Source organism: Bombina bombina, chromosome 5 (assembly GCF_027579735.1).
Source record: "Bombina bombina isolate aBomBom1 chromosome 5, aBomBom1.pri, whole genome shotgun sequence".
In the NCBI taxonomy this organism is placed as follows: Eukaryota; Metazoa; Chordata; class Amphibia; order Anura; family Bombinatoridae; genus Bombina; species Bombina bombina.
In genome coordinates, this window is record NC_069503.1 from 641,662,168 (window position 1) to 641,677,730 (window position 15,563).

Sequence of the window (15,563 nt, forward strand, 5' to 3'; positions counted from 1 at the left end):
TATTTATTAGTGATAACACACACACATATATATATATATATATATATTAATATATATTTATGTTATAGTAGTCAGTAGAATTTAAATATATTTTATGCGGTTATGTAGAACTATAATGTTAATTATACTGTCAAATAAAAAAACAAGTAATAAACACAACAAGCAAAAATTATTACATTTTAATTTTTATGCAAATATTTAAAGAGACAGTCAACACCAGAATTTGTGTTGTTTAAAAAGAAAGATAATCCCTTTATTACCCATTCCCCAGTTTTGCATAACCAACACAGTTATAATAATACACGTTTCACCTCTGTGATTATCTTGTATCTAAGCTTCTGCTGACTGCCGCCTTATTTTGGTTCTTTTGACAGACTTGCATTTTAGCCAATCAGTGCTCACTCCTAGGTCACTTCACCTGCATGAACTTAATGTTATCTATATGAAACACATGAACTAATTCCCTCTAGTGGTCTAAATGCATTCAGATTAGAGGCAGTCTTCAAGGTCTAAGACATCTGCATATGACCCTCCTAGGTTTAGCTTTCAACTATGAATACCAAGAGAACAAAGTCAAATTGGTGATAAAAGTAAATTGGAAAGTTGTTTAAAATTACATTCCCTATTTAAATCATGAAAGTTTTTTTTTGGACTTCACTGTCCCTTTAAGCAATATGCATTCTACATAACAATGCATCATTTTAAATTTTTATGTGTAGGGCCTTAGCTTCTATAGTTAGTTTTAGGTTATTACAGTTTATGGGTCAATGTTTAAATGATGAATGCATAGTCATGTACAATACATATTGTTTAAAGTATTGTATATATCTATAGAGTAAAAGGTATCTAATGATGTTTTCTATTATTTTAAACCTAAACATATATTTTAAAATATAAAACTATCAGCTAGATTACAAGTTGTGCGTTAGGCTTAAAAAGCAGCGTTAGCCGGTCCCAACGCTGCTTTTTAACGTCCGCTGGTATTATGAGTCTTAAAGGTACAGGTGTACCACTCACGCGGAGCATCCTCTTCAATCGACAGTTAACACAGAATGAAGGTACCTTTAAGTGACGTCATCCAAGATGGCGTCCCTTCAATTCCAATTGGCTGATAGAATTCTATCAGCCAATCGGACTTAAGGTAGAAAAAATCCTATTGGCTGATGCAATCAGCCAATAGGATTAAAGGGACACTGAACCCAATTTTTTTCTTTTGTGATTCATGTAGAGCAAGCAATTTTAAGCAACTTTCTAATTTACTCCTATTATCAATTTTTCTTCATTCTCTTGCTTTCTTTATTTGAAAAAGAAGACATCTAAGCTAAGGAGCCAGCCAATTTGTGGTTCAGAACCATGGACAGCACTTGTTTATTGGTGCTGTCCAATCAGCAAGGACAACCCAGGTTGTTCACCAAAAATGGGCCGGCATCTAAACTTAAATTCTTGCTTTTCAAATATAGATACCAAGAGAATAAAGAAAATTTGACAATAGGAGTAAATTAGAAAGGTGCTTAAAATTGCATGCTCTATCTGAATCATGAAAGAAAAAATGTGGGTACAGTGTCCCTTTGGAATGCGAGCTCAATCCTATTGGCTGATTGGATCAGCCAATAGGATTGAACTTCAATCCTATTGACTGATTGCATCAGCCAATAGGATTTTTTCTACCTTAATTCCGATTGGCTGATAGAATTCTATCAGCCAATCGGAATTGAAGGGACGCCATCTTGGATGACATTACTTAAAGGTACCTTCATTCTGTGTTAGCCATCAATTGAAGAAGATGCTCCACGATGGATGTCTTGAAGATGGACTCGCTCCGCACTGGATGGATGAAGATAGAAGATGCTGCCTGGATGAAGACTTCTGTCTGTCTGGAGGACCACTTCGCCCGGCTTGGATGAAGACTTTGTTGAGGACTTCGGCCCGGTTTGGTGAAGACTTCTCCCGGTAAGGTGATCTTCAAGGGGTTTGTGTTAGGTTTTTTAAGGGGGTATTGTGTGTGTTTTAGAGTAGGGTTGGTTGTGGGGGTGGTGGGTTTTAATGTTGGGGGGATTTGTACTTTTTTTCTACAGGTAAAAGAGCTGATTACTTTGGGGCAATGCCCCGCAAAAAGGCCAATTTAAGGGTTATTTGTAATTTAGTGTAGGGTAGGGCTTTTTTATTTGGGGGGGGGGGGCTTTTTTATTTTGTTAGGCGGATTAGATTAGGTGTAATTAGTTTAAAAATCTTGTAATTATTTTATTATTTTCTGTGATTTAGTGGGTTTTTTTTTGTACTTTAGATAATTTTATTTAATTGTTGTTAAATTAGTTAATTAACTTAATTATAATGTAGTGTTAGGTGTAATTGTAACTTAGGTTTGGTTTTATTTTACAGGTACTTTTGTATTTATTTTAGCTAGATATTTATTAAATAGTTAACTATTTAATAACTATTGTACCTAGTTAAAATAAATACAAACTTGCCTGTAAAATAAAAATAAACCCTGAGCTTGCTACAATGTAACTATTAGTTATATTGTAGCTAGCTTAGGGTTTATTTTATAGGTAAGTATTTAGTTTTAAATAGGAATTATTTAGTTAATGATAGGAATTTTATTTAGATATCTTTTAATTATATTTAAGTTAGGGGGTGTTAGGTTTAGGGTTATACTTAGGTTTTAGGGGTTAATAACTTTAATAAAGTGGCGGCGATGTGGGGGGCGGCAGATTAGGGGTTAATAAATGTAGGTAGGTGGCGTCAATGTTAGGGCCAGCAGATTAGTAGTTAATAATATTTAACTAATATTTGCTAGGCGGGAGTGCGGCGGTTTAGAGGTTAATATGTTTATTATAGTGCTGCGACGTTGGGGGCAGCAGATTAGGGGTTAATAAATCTAGGTAGGTGACAGCGACATAGGGGGAGGCAGATTAGGGGTTAATAAATATAATTTAGGTGTCGGCGATGTTGGGGGCAGCAGATTAGGGGTTCATAAGTATAATGTAGGTGGCGGCAGTGTCCGGAGCGGCAGATTAGGGGTTAATAATTATAATGTAGGTGTCGGCAATGTCGGGGGCGGCAGATTAGGGGTTAATAAGTGTAAGATTAGGGGTGTTTAGACTTGGGGTTCATGTTAGGGTGTTAGTTGTAGACATAAATTTGATTTCCCCTTAGGAATCAATGGGGCTGCATTAAGGAGCTTTACGCTGCTTTTTGGCAGGTGTTAGGCTATTTTTCAGACGGCTCTCCCCGTTGATTCCTATGGGGAAATCGTGCATGAGCACCTTACACCAGCTCACCGCTAACGTAAGCAGCGCTGGTATTGGAGTGCGGTAAGGAGCAGAATTTTGCTCAACGCTCAATTCTTGTCTGGGTTGTAAAAACCTGTAATACCAGCGCTGTCTGTAAGTGAGCGGTGAGCATAAACTGCTTGTTAGCCCCGCACAGCTCAAAATGAAAAACCAGTAATCTAGCCGTATGTTTGAAATAATAGCAACCAAGAATTAAATACCTTTTAAAATATATACAATACTTTAAATATTTTACATTGTACGTAACAATGCATATTTGATCAAGCAGATGTGGTAAACGTCGGAGGGCCAGCAAAACATCTCTGGCCTAGCCGGGCTCCTGGAATCGAGCCCCGGTCTGCCATTTCTTAATATCAATGCCAATCAAGTAGGGTGCAGGGTATCAAGTCGTCCTTTTAGTATGGTGTCAGCAATTTGATGAAGCACATGTGGATACCACTTGTTTTGGGGTGCTACCTTCTGGGAGGAATGGCAGACCGGAAATTATGGCAATAGTTGGAGTGTGCCTACACAGAAACTAATTTTAGTTTCAGTGAGCACACTTTCTGCGCCATATAGGCCCACTTCAAATAGGGCTCCCCTGCTGCAGCAAAACGTTGATAAGCGCCGGTGGTGCAGGTGGTGACATCAGGCTCCCTTTGACCTATATGGAAGAGACATCAGCGCTCGCTAGTATTGCTCGGACACACCCCTTTCCTATGAATATCTCCACAGACCATCAGACTGCGAGGCAGACGAGGCTAGTGAGGCAGTTTCTCGACTGTCTGTCAATGCTTTGAATATTGGGACCTGCATGAGTAACACCATATTAAGCTTGTCAACCGACAAGTACTGTATGTGTTGTATCAAAAATTTGTGTTTATATGTACAGGTATGTATGTGACTGTGTACTGTGTTATATTTGTTCTTTGCTTTAATAATTTGTAACCTTAATAGAAAGTACAACAGCAACAACTAGAGTTCCCGGGTTAAACATTGCTAATACTACAGCAAAGGATATCAAGAGAATGAAGCAAATGTAATAATAGAAGGAAATTGGAAAGTTGTTTACATTTCTATGTTGTATCTGAAGAATCATTAAAAAAATGTATTTCACTATGAAACCCAAATACTTTCTTTCATGATTCAGATAGAGCATACATTTATTTGAAAGCAATATTTCAATTTATTTCCTTTATCAATTTTCCTTTGTTAAAGGTGCAGAAATACACTACTTGGAGGAAGCTAGCTGAACACATTGTTAAAGGGACAGTCTATTTAAAATGTAACATTTATGATTCAGATAGGGCATTCAATTTTAAACAACTTTCTAATTTACTTTTATCATCACATTTTGCTTAGTTCTCTTGGTATTCTTTGTTGAAAGCTAAATCTAGGTAGTCTCATATGCTAATTTATAAGGCATTGAAGGCCACCTTTTATCTCAGTGCATTTTGACAGTTTTCACAGAAAGTGCAAGTTCATGTGTGCCAGAGAACTGTGCTCACTCCCATGGAGGTATTTATGAGTCAATCAAATACACCCATCCCTAGTACATATAGACCAGGTTGGCTTTGTGCCTGTTAGAGAGGCAAGGGATAACATGATTAGGGCCCTCCAAATAATGTAATACACCAAAAATAATAACATTTAAACTGTCTTCTTATGCACAGATGCAGAGAAGGCCTTTTACCGTCTCAACTGGTCTTTCCTGTTCTCAACTCTTCAGAAATTTGGTTTTGGTGAAACAATATTAAAAAGAATAAAAGCATTGTATCATACCTTAACAGCTAAAATTAGAATAAATGGTGTCTTATCAGATAGCTTTCAGATAGGAAATGGTACGAGACTGGGTTGCCCCCTGTCTCCTCTGCTATTTGTCCTAAGCGTAGAAACCCTAGCGGCCCGAATAAGACAGAACGCAGAAATTAAAGGAATCCCTTTGTTAAATAATAATCTAAAAACTTCACTTTACGCTGACGACATCTTGTTGTCCCTTGCCTCTCCAAACACTTCTCTCCCAGCAGTCATGCAATCTCTCCTACTTTTCGATTAACTACTCTAAGTCGAAAATACTAAACATACATCTCTCAAAGACACAATTGGCAACTTTGCTAACTACATGCCTGTATAAGCTACAACCCATGGCTTTAAAATACTTGGGAATTAATCTTACCCCTAACCACAAGCAACTGTTTGCCCTAAACTACAACACACTAATCTTTGCTATTAGATCCAACCTATCTTCATGGTCGACTCGCCCTTTCTCTGGTGGGGAAGGATCCAAACCCTAAAAATGACCACACTACTGAGAATCCTTTATGTCCTACAAGCAATCCCCCTACTAATACCCTCCTCTTACCTGAAAAAATGGCAAAATCTGTTAAACACATATGTTTGTGGACCAACAAAACCCAGAGTGAATAAAAATACATTATATAGACCCCAAACAGAGGGAGGACTGGGTCTTCTCTGCCTTGAGACTTACTATAGAGTGATCTCTCTACAAAGAATACTAGACTGGCATAGAAATGCCCAAACAAAAGCCTGGATAATCATTTATTCACACACCCTCCGATCACCCAATCTGTGAGCCCTATTTTGGACTCCCAAAACAAGCAGACCTGAAGCAACCGGCCACTACCCTCTATACCTGTATTCTCAGTTTGGAACAAAATACAAAAAACACTCCCTCAAGTTATAACTCCTAGGTCTCCTCTTTCTCCAATATCTCCAAATGCAGAACTTTTAGGAGGCCTTGACTACGACAACCAAACACAGCCGAATTGATAAATAGGTTATACAATCCCTATTTATAGACTATTACCTGGCCCAAACTTAAAACCAATGACAGACCTGAAAGACCTCCTTAATGGAGCCTTTGCAAAATGGCTGAAATATAGACAGTTGCAACACCTACTCAGTAATTCTATGTATAAACAGGACTGGACTAGGCAACTCACGCCCTTTGAAACATTATGTCTGACAGAAGGGATACTTAGACATTCGTTATCCATAGCAAAAGCAATACTAACAACAGACCAAAACCTTTAACTCCCATCCTTTACCCATAAATGGCACCTAGATATAGATACCACCTTTGACAACCAGACATGGAAAAGAATATTCCAACTTACCAAAAAGTCCTCCACATCTACTAAATTTCAAGAATTTAATTATATATAAAGTCCTCTAAAGGTGGTACCTGACACCCGCACTCTTGAAAAGTATATATCCGGCCTCATCAGATAGATGCTAGAGGGGATGCAGCCTTAAGGGAACCATGATCCACATGTTGTGGTCTTGCCCCAAGCTAAGTCCCTTCTGAAAAGCCTTAGAAAATTTTAGTAAAATCCTGATAGACCCTCTATTCTCTTTAATGTCAGCCAGAGCATCATTAAACTCCCTCTCTCAGAAAACCAATGAAATTACGCACTCGCCTCTTGCAGTTCTCACTGAACTCTGCAAAGATTCTAATCAGTAGAAACTGGAGAAAAAAAACTTACCCCCACTATAACGGAATGGAAAATTCCCTAATACCCAAAGAATATGGGTACTTCAGAACCCAAAAACTCAATACATTTCTAGACATCAAGTTTTACTGGGAGACCACCTTGCATGATTATCTAAACCCCTAGAGATCCCTGCCAGCCTTGACAACAGAACACAAATGTTTAGACCTAGATGCTAAATATCTGTGGTTGAGGTGAGAAATGAACAATTTAACAACTGAACCAACACTGGAAAAAAAAACTAACACCCCACTTGCATGCAAACCCAACATAAAAATAGGTATATTTCATATTATTTCATATTCCAATGTTCATATACAAGAATATGTTCTATTTATTCATAAATACATATTTCTACATATATCTGATGGTATTTTGGTACACTATATATGTATACATATATATATATATATATATATATATATATAGATAGATAGATATCAGTGTAGAAGAAGGGCACTCTCAGGATTTGTATAGAAGAAAAATATTTTCTTTATTCTTGAATCATTAATACATGGTCGACGTTTCGGCCCTCAGACTCGTCTATTTGGATCTGTGATCTTTGCCACTTGGCAGTTTCAAGATTATACTTGTCCTGATGAAGGCCCAACTGAGGCCCGAAACGTCGAACATGTATTAATGATTCAAGAATAAAGAAAATATTTTTCTTCTATACAAATCCTGAGAGTGCCCTTCTTCTACACTGATATCTACATTTATTACTCATAAGGATTGCACCCAGGTCGTGGCTGCTCCACCTGGTTGGCGTGCTGGGCTACAGGCTATTTGACTTTATATATATATATATATATATATCTATATATACACACAGTATCCCACAAAACTTAATACACTCCTCACATTTTTGTAAATATTTTATATATTTTCATGTGACAACACTAAAGAAATTACACTTTGCTACAATGTAAAGTAGTAAGTGTACAGCCTGTATAGCAGTGTAAATTTGCTGTCCCTTCAAAATAACTCAACACACGTTTAAACACCACAACCTACCTGAGTATTGTTGCTGACCTTGTCCACCCCTTTATGACTACAGTGTACCCATCTTCTGATGGCTACTTCCAGCAGGATAATGCACCATCTCACAAAACTCAAATAATCTCAAACTGGTTTCTTGAACATGACAATGAGTTCACTGTACTCCAATGGCCTCCCCAGTCAGCAGATCTCAATCCAATAGAGCGCCTTTGAGATGTGGTGGAATGGGAGATTCACATCAAGGATGTAAAGCCTACAAATCTGCAGCAACTGCATGATGCTATCATGTCAATATGGACCAAAATCTCTGAGGAATGTTTCCAACATCTTGTTGAATCTATGCAACAAAGAATTAAGGCAGTTCTGAAGGCAAAAGAGGGTCCAACCCGGTACTAGCAAGGTGTACCTAATAAAGTGGTCGATGAGTGTATATAACAAGTGAAAACAACCAAAAAAATGTAAACCCGTAAAAAACACCAACAATAAATAAAAAATAAAAAACAATGTGCTAGTGCATGAAGGATAAATAAAATGTCCGTATAAATTTGTTCCAAGTGAAGGGATGGTTGTTAAATTCCCAGGCTTGTACCTCAAAAAGAAACAGAAACTGCAATGGTGTAATACGGTTGTGTATTCAGATAAAAAGGTGGTATGTACAATACTCACATACTCTAGAGCTTTACATCAAGCTCTAGATATATGCTCTAGGAAGACTCCTACTGGAGGCAAAGAAGTGGAACTCTGCTGGATACGTAAAATATTTATTATGAAAAAGTGTGAATCACCAGGCTTACATGAGCACTTGATCAAAGCAAGAGCCCCAGCTTACACAGACAGAATCAAACAGTAATAATGGGGCCTAGTTCTTGTGCTTATGTTGCTTCCAGGACCCTGTAGTTAGCGATGCAGCAGATGATAGGTGATTTTTACTCACTAAATGCTTTAGTACTCTGCAACCCTGCTCTGTGACATTTTGTGTTTTACTGCTTCATGATTGGGCTGTTCTTGCTTCTTGATGCTTCTACTTCACAATAATAGCACTTACTGTTGACCAAGGTCGATCTAGTAAGGCAGAGGTTTCATGAACTAATTGTTGAAAAAGGTGGCATCCTATGGCAGTGCAAAGTTTATAGTAACTGAGCTCCAGGTGCATGAATCAGTAATGGGTGTGACTGAAACACCTGATCACCATAATTAGTAAGGGTGTCCACATATCTTTGGTTATGTAGTGTATATACACACATATATACAACACTTACACACGCCTAACAACACCTTCCCAAGACTTTTGTCAAATACCATATCTCTTTAGACAAAACCTGTTTTTAATTATTAAACTTTGGTTGCAAAATTTTAAGTTTAAATATAACTTAAATCTTTTATTTCCATAATATTTTAATGTATTTTGTTATGCAAGTTAGCAAGCAATAACGTTTACTTCAGGGCACAAAAAGTGGTAAGGGGTCAATTTATCAAGCTCCATATGGAACTTGATGCCCCTCGTTCTAAAGAACGCTGCTCCATAACTTGTCCTCCTGCTCTGAGGCGGTGAACAGAAATCAACCCGATCGAATACGATCGGGTTGATTGAAACCCCCTGCTAGCGAGCAATTGGCCAGGAGGAGGCATTGCACCAGCAGTTCACAAGAACTGCTGGTGCAATGATAAATGCTGACAGCGTATGCTGTCGGCATTTATCGATGTGCGGCGGACATGATACGCTACTTCGTATCATGTCTGCTTGCACATTAATAAATTTACCTCTAAGTTTCAAAGCGTTTTTTTTTAGTAAACTTGAGTTCAATACTTAAATCACTACGTGTAATACCAGCGCAATGAGTGAGCTAATAGTGCTCTTTGCGCTTTTCATTTTAATTATAAGATGTGCTGAAAAAAGTTTTAAGATGCTTTGGTCAAAATTTTTAAACATCCACCTAAAATACCAGATTGTGCATTGGTCTTTTCATGAGAATGAGCGCAAAATTATGCACCCTGCAATATCAATTGACTCTACTTGTAATCTGGTCTATAGTTAGTCAATTGCAAACTTGACATACCTGAGGGGATCAGGTATATACCAAGTGCTTTGTAAGACACAAAGCTTTATACTTACAGTACATATAATTAGGCAAAGCTCTCAACTGCCTCATGCTAAGTTCACTTGCTGTGAGGGTTCAAGTGCCTTAGGGCATTGTTGTGAAAATTAAATCTATCCTTAAAAATGTATCGGTGTGCATTATTGTTGTATTTTTTTTTTTCACTTCTGCCTTGTTTAAAAAAGAAATTTGAAATAATCTCCCTTTCCTCAGACCAACCTGAACAACACTACAATTAATGTATTTAAAGGGACAGTCTAGGCCAAAAAAAAGTTTCATGATTCAGATAGAGCATGTATTTTTAAACAATTTTCCAATTTACTTTTATCACCAATTTTGCTTTGTTCTCTTGGTATTCTTAGTTGAAAGCTTAACCTAGGAGGTTCATATGCTAATTTCTTAGACCTTGAAGGCCACCTCTTTTCAGAATGCATTTTAACAGTTTTTCAGCACTAGAGGGTGTTAGTTCATGTATTTCATATAGATAACACTGTGCTTGTGCACGTGAAGTTATCTGGGAGCAGGCACTGATTGGCTAAACTGCAAGTCTGTCAAAAGAACTGAAATAAAGGGGCAGTTTGCAGAGGCTTAGATACAAGATAATCACAGAGGTTAAAAGTATATTAATATAACTGTGTTGGTTATGCAAATCTAGGGAATGGGTAATAAAGGGATTATCTATATTTTAAAACAATAAAAATTCTGGTGTAGACTGTCCCTTTAAACCCTAAACCCCTCCCACGAGTGAAAAGGGTGCTAAAATGAGTTCCAAACCTAGTTTAAAATCACACTATGTATCTTAAAGCAGTATCTCTGTATAACACAATGTACACAACATACCATTAAACTTGTCAGGATATATTGAAGCCAGTATCTAACATGTTACAATGTTTCAAGATATCGGAGAAATAGGTCAGTATATCTTATATGTACTTATTTATTATCAGAACCCAGGTCATATATATATTTAATATAAGTGTTATTAGCTGTGATTACATGCATAATTGCCAGTTATTAGTTAAAAGTCAGACAAAAAGTATTAATATTAAACAACATCAATTAGGATATGATTATCAGTGGACACAGGGGCTCTGCACTGCTAGCCAATAGAATTAGTGTCATGAACTGTTCAAATTACCTAATTAAAAAACCTAATGTCAGTATGTGTGCATATTACAGGATCTCTCAATTCTATATAGTAGATAGCTGTAATATCTTCTAATAGATGTGTTATATTGTAGAAAGTATAAGGAAGTCATATATTATGTGTCAGTCAATAATGGAAAGTTGTCCTTGGATCAAATGTGTTTAAAAATTGAGCTCCCTGTGAATAGTGCTACACCAAATTTTAACCTAAATTAAATGGGTGTACACAATATAGATATGGACTGTCAATTGAATCAATCTGTCAAAATAAATTATATAATATACAACATATAAATAAGCATAATTTTCAAATGACTACCATAGACATTAGATACCCTGGGGACAATTTATCAAGTATCTGTCTGACATGATCCGACAGACATCGCTGAATGCCGACAGCATGAACTGCTTGTGCAATGCCAACCCCTGCTGATTCGCTGCCAATTGGCCACTAACAGGGGGTGTCAATTAACCCAATCGAATACGATCGGGTGGATTGATGTTCACAGCCTCAGAGGAGACGTACGAGTTAAGGAGCAGCGGTCTTAAGACTTCTACTTCTGTCTGCTGGTTCCGTAACTGCTGCTATGTCAGATCAGCAGACCTAAAAAATATATCATTGGTCTGCATGTATAAGTGGCAATCAAGGGCTTAGCTTGCGTAAAATAAAAGGTAATATTGTTATATCAACAGGTAAAAAAAATTATCAGTGTCCAACATATTCAGTATTGACATGATAGAATTATTCATAACCAGAATTCAAGATATTTTGAAATAGTGGACTCCAAAAGCCCTATACACTTGTCTGCCAAGGGATTAAGGGATCGTGCTTAATGCACTCACTGTTCACCATTATATATGCTTCTGTGCTCAAGCAATATATATATATATATATATATATATATATATATATATATATATATATATATATATATATATATATATATATATATATATATATATATTATAGTCCAATGACTGGCACTTTGGGTGTAGTGTTTATTTTTCCTCATAGGCTAAGCCAACCTAATTTTACCATCCTCTGTAGTTCTTGATTCCTTGCAGTCCATCAATGCTGGATACAACTAATATTCAGCTTTCTGATTCCATAAAATTCTTATGTAATGTTACAAACATGTCCCTGCAAATGAAGGTCTTATAAATATTAATTTTATGGAAGAGCTTTTGTCATTGCTAGCTGTAAGTGTGGAAAAAGGGGCTACACACAAGCTGTCTACATGGCAGAGGTTAGGCACAAGGTTTCAGTGGTCATGCATATCATATCAGGTCTACGTTGGATATATAGCTTTTATACCTGTGATGATTTGGCTCTAAGTGCCATATTTATAAACTTGACCAGTCACTTTAATATAAAGCAGGCATATAGAAGGATGCTGTGTCATATACTATAAGGTTTCATTTGAATATGTATCTGGTATCGCAGTAGTTAATCAATATTTTATTTTTTATTTTTCAATCAACTTTTGTTGTTATTAATTACCATTCAACATTTTGTGTCGGGGAGCACAAAATGTTCTCTATTCATACATTCAGCAACTTACTAAAATATAGTTGTGTTGCATTTCATTGTCATATGCTGACTATTAGGTTGTGAGAATTAATTATGACCATTTATGAGGAATAGAATTCTACAGATATTAACATTGCTAAACCTTGATATTTCCAGAGTAATCCTTTTTAGTAATATGTTCTATAAAAAATGGAAAGAATAACTGAGTCAAGCCGAAGGTGAAAAGCACCAATGAAATGATACATTTGAAGGAAGAATTGGCATAAAACATCAAATTAGATGAGATAGATGCCATTTTATATTATCATTTATGTGTTGCATTCAGTTTTTCTTGTAGTTAGTAGTTTTCATTATTTAGTGGAAATTGCATTACTTCTGTGTACATCACTGATCTTTTTATCTTTACTGGTTTGATTATTGTGTACTAAAAAACTGTTGGTTCTGAGCAATCAAGAATACCCCTAGACAGCAACTTTTAATGTAAACTTAAAGGGACACTGAACCCAATTTTTTTCTTTCATGATTCGAGTAGAGCATGCAATTTTAAGCAACTTTTTAATTTACTCCTATTATCAAATTTTCTTCATTCTCTTGATATCTATATTTGAAAGCAAGAATGTAAGTTTAGATGCCGGCCCATTTTTGGTGAACAACCTGGGTTGTCCTTGCTGATTGGACAAAACCAGTAAAAAAAGTGCTGTCCAGGGACTGAACCAAAAATTGGCTGGCTCCATAGCTTAGATGACTTATTTTTCAAATAAAGATAGCAAGAGAAAAAAGGAAATATTAATAATTGAAGTAAATTAGAAAGTCTGAATCATGAAAGAAAAAAATTAGGGTTAGTGTAACTTTAAAGGGACACTAAGGGGGCGGAGCCTAACTGGAGACAGAGATGGTCGCATAATACAAGAGCTCCTTGCAGTGAAGTGAACAAAGGTTGCCCAGTCCACTATAATCCACCAGAAACAACATCGCTCTGCTAGGGGAAGGCTTCAGGGTGGGAGCGGTGCCTCAAACAGCTGCCTAGAATGCCTTAAGAGCTGGATGACCGGAGGACATTATGGAAGATTTGATTTATTTTTTCTCATAGAGGAAGTGCCGGCGACATCTAGCCTGATCACATGGCGAAGAATCCTCACGCTGCGCTAATCGGGACCCAGACCGACCCAGACAATCAGCATGTAAAGGGGTAAGCCACATATGAAAAACCCCATAAGCCCTGACATAGATAACCACACGGCTGAGTAGTTTATTACTCTGAGACCGGGCACTACAGCAAGACGCGGTTGGGCCTAGCAAAACAAAAAAAAAACATTCCACAGCAGGCCACAGTTAGGCTCAGCAGAGGGGAAAAAAAAGTGAAAATTTGTTATACCCTGCTACATACCTACTCTCCCACTTGTATAAGGGGATAACGTTGAAGCTACAATGGGCATACACTAGGAGCCATAACACTACTTCATAAATAACAACAAAAAATAATAAAAAATACTACTACAAGAAAGGAATGCAGAGGTCTGTGACACACGATCAACACCTGATCTGTAAATGTGAATGAAGGGTATGTCTGTTCAAGGACACTATACATGGCGAAAATCACCCTGAGGTTACATAAACACCGGTGGACACCACCATACATGGGAGTTTAAAAACCCTATAGATGCTCATGCCTAGCCTGTCTATGAACCAATAAATACACCCTGGCTGTCAAATATATTTCTGACTTAAGGCAATTCTAAGATGCACCATTAAAACCATATACAGAGAATCATACAAAGTCCCCTGCTGCTAAGATCTAGCCCCCACCACACATCTGACCTGACCTGCTCATATAGCAGGATCAACCACCCAAAATGTCTTCTAGACAAGTTAAGAGAAATGCCTCCACTAGTAAACTAGTAAAGTCTGTTTTTTAAACCATCTAAAGTAGACAAAACTATAGAACCTCCAGAATCAGATGTAGAGGGGACTCTAGACCAATCATTCTATGATGGAACCATTGGAGCAGACCTAACACCAGTCACAAAGGCAGATCTGAAAGATCTGGTATCCAAACAAGGCATCAATATGAACTTTGAAAAATGTGGGCAAAATTGGACTCCATACAATCTACGGTAACTAATAGCCTGACGGAACTAAAACAAGACATGCAAGAACTAGGCACAAGAGTTGTCACGCTTGAAGATAATGAAAACCTTAGAGAGGAAGCCATTGATAAAGTGTCACAGCAAGTCCAATATCACAAACAAGAGTTGAAGGACCTCCAAGACAAATTGGAGGATTTGGAAAACCGCACAAGAAGATGCAATATCAGGCTCAAAGGAGTGCCGGAATCCATAGTGCCACCTGACTTACAGAATTACCTGAAACAATTGTTCATGGCTATTACAGGGCACAGTGAGGAGGATCAATTTCAAATTGAAAGAGCACATCAAGCCCTTAAAGCCAAACCCAAGGGGGATTACCCTCCGAGAGACGTTCTAGTTAAGCTATTGCGTTTTCCAGAAAAAGAAGTAATCCTCTCGGCGGCAAGAAAGAATCAAACATTTAAGTTTCAGTGCACAATAATTACATTTTATCAGGACTTATGTGTGCGAACACTCCAGAGGCGGTATTCTATGAGACCCTTAACTTTGATACTCCACAAAAATCAAATACCTTACAGATGGGGATTTCCATGCACCTTACACATATAACATGAAGGAAGGATAATATCAATGAAAAACTGTCAAGACATTCCTGAGATATGTTCCTACCTAAACCTGGAACCCCCAGACCTTCCCTTCCTGATTGGGACTCAAACGAGGGCACCAACCCACAAAAAGAAAATAATCACAAAAGGGCCAAATGGGCTACGGTACAGAAGAAGAGGTCAAAGTAGACTTTCGATCCGCATAGTGAGAATGTAACTGATACACGAACCAACTAAGAGGCAGCTCGCTGACCAGATAAGTATAAATGTTTGAATTTGAACTTTTTTTTTTTCCTTAAAGTTTTGCCTTAACAT